Raw genomic sequence first — 1,698 nt, forward strand, 5'->3', positions numbered from 1 at the left:
ACAGAGATCTGGTAGTATACGCCGCAGAGTTGCCAGACTCTGATACCGAGGGCACATCTAAGTTCTCCCACCCTGATTTCATGCCTGAAATTCAGAATTAGTAAGATTTGAGTCAGTGATGCTTCGTTACGCGCTCACGAGACATGTTTGAGGAGCTTCACTGTGAATGCATGGGCTTCGATTTGACTTGTGAAACCTCTGGTTAAAACAAAGGAATGTGCCTTCATTCTCAGAACCAGGTGCTTTTTCTGCTGCCCTGGCCCTCTGGGCTGAGTCTTTACATGGACAGCGGTCGATGTGTCTCAGTTTATTTGTCAAAACCTCCAGCTAAAGCCAGTTGTTGCTTGAAAACTGCCTGCTTAATTGGCCTCCTCAGCTCGGGGGAGCAGCTTGCAATCTGAGGCTGGCGCCCGGCTCCCTGACCACCCGCTCCCCATCACACTCAGCTCTCATTCCAGCAGCCCAGCCCATAACCCGCCTCATCAGTGTATTGATGTGAGGCAGAAACACCTCATTATAAGAGCACCCCTGAGAAATAGCGGGGTCAGGGGCTTCTGGGCTGCATAACCAACGGATTCCCTCTGCAAAATCACTCCTGCCTCAGTGGGAAAGGGCCAGCCATGCAGGGCTGCACTGCAGAGTCGTTCTTTTCTTGATCCTCAGACGACCAGTTCTTAAAATTTCGGTCCTCTGTCCTTGGATGGCCTTCGTCCTCTGGAGAGGAGCATGCTGGGAGCCGGCGGAACACACGCCTCACTCTGTGAATGCAATGTCTGTCACTGATCAGTTTCTAGGTATTGATCCTAGAAACCCATGCTCTGTGGGTCCCTCTCCAAGAAACACAGCGTCCATGATTTGTACATTGCACTGCAGTTTCAGACTGCTTTCACATGTGTGGTTTCATCTCTGATTCCACGACCTGAGCACAGATTTTTTTTTTTTTTTTTTTTGTGAGATATAGTCTTGCTCTGTTGCCCAGGCTGGAATGCAGTGGTGCAGTCTCTGCTCACTACAACCTCTACCTCCCGGGTTCCAGCAATTCTCCTGCCTCAGCCTCCTGAGTAGCTGGGACTACAGGTGCATGCCACCACACCCGGCTAATTTTTGTATTTTTTAGTAGAGACAGGGTTGCACCATATTGGCCAGGCTGGTCTCAAACTCCTGACCTCATGATCCGCCTGCCTCAGCCTCCCAAAGTGCTGGGATTATAGACATGAGCCTCTGTGCTCAGCTGGGTGCAAATACCCAGTGCTCGGCACCCAGTAGGCCCTCACAACTGTGGCGAGCCATGGCCACGTGGCTGTGATTGTGCTGACAGCACACAGTAGGTCCTCACAACTGTGACAAGCCACGGCCACGTGATTGTGCTGACAACACACAGTAGGCCCTCACAACTGTGACGAGCCATGGCTGTGTGATTGTGCTGACAGCACACAGTAGGCCCTCATGGTTGTGATGAGCCATGGCCGTGTGATTGTGCTGACAGCACACAGTAGGCCCTTATGACTGTGACGAGCCATGGCAGCGTGACTGCGATTGTGCTGACAGCACACAGTAGGTCCTCACGACTGTGGTGAGCCATGGCCGTGAGGCTGCGACTGTGCTGGCAGCACACAGTAGGTCCTCATGACAGTGGCGAGCCATGGCCGCGAGGCTGCGATTGTGCTGGCAGCACACAGTAGGTCCTCACAAGTGTGG

At 52.8% G+C, this 1,698-nt stretch overlaps 1 protein-coding gene across 1 annotated transcript in view; it reads left to right on the forward strand.

The window, feature by feature from the left end:
• Positions 1 to 1,698, forward strand: part of RPTOR (regulatory associated protein of MTOR, complex 1) — a 448,104-nt gene that overhangs the window by 358,785 nt on the left and 87,621 nt on the right. The window lies entirely within an intron of this gene.

This window comes from Mandrillus leucophaeus, unplaced genomic scaffold (assembly GCF_000951045.1).
Source record: "Mandrillus leucophaeus isolate KB7577 unplaced genomic scaffold, Mleu.le_1.0 Scaffold1, whole genome shotgun sequence".
NCBI classification, from domain to species: Eukaryota; Metazoa; Chordata; class Mammalia; order Primates; family Cercopithecidae; genus Mandrillus; species Mandrillus leucophaeus.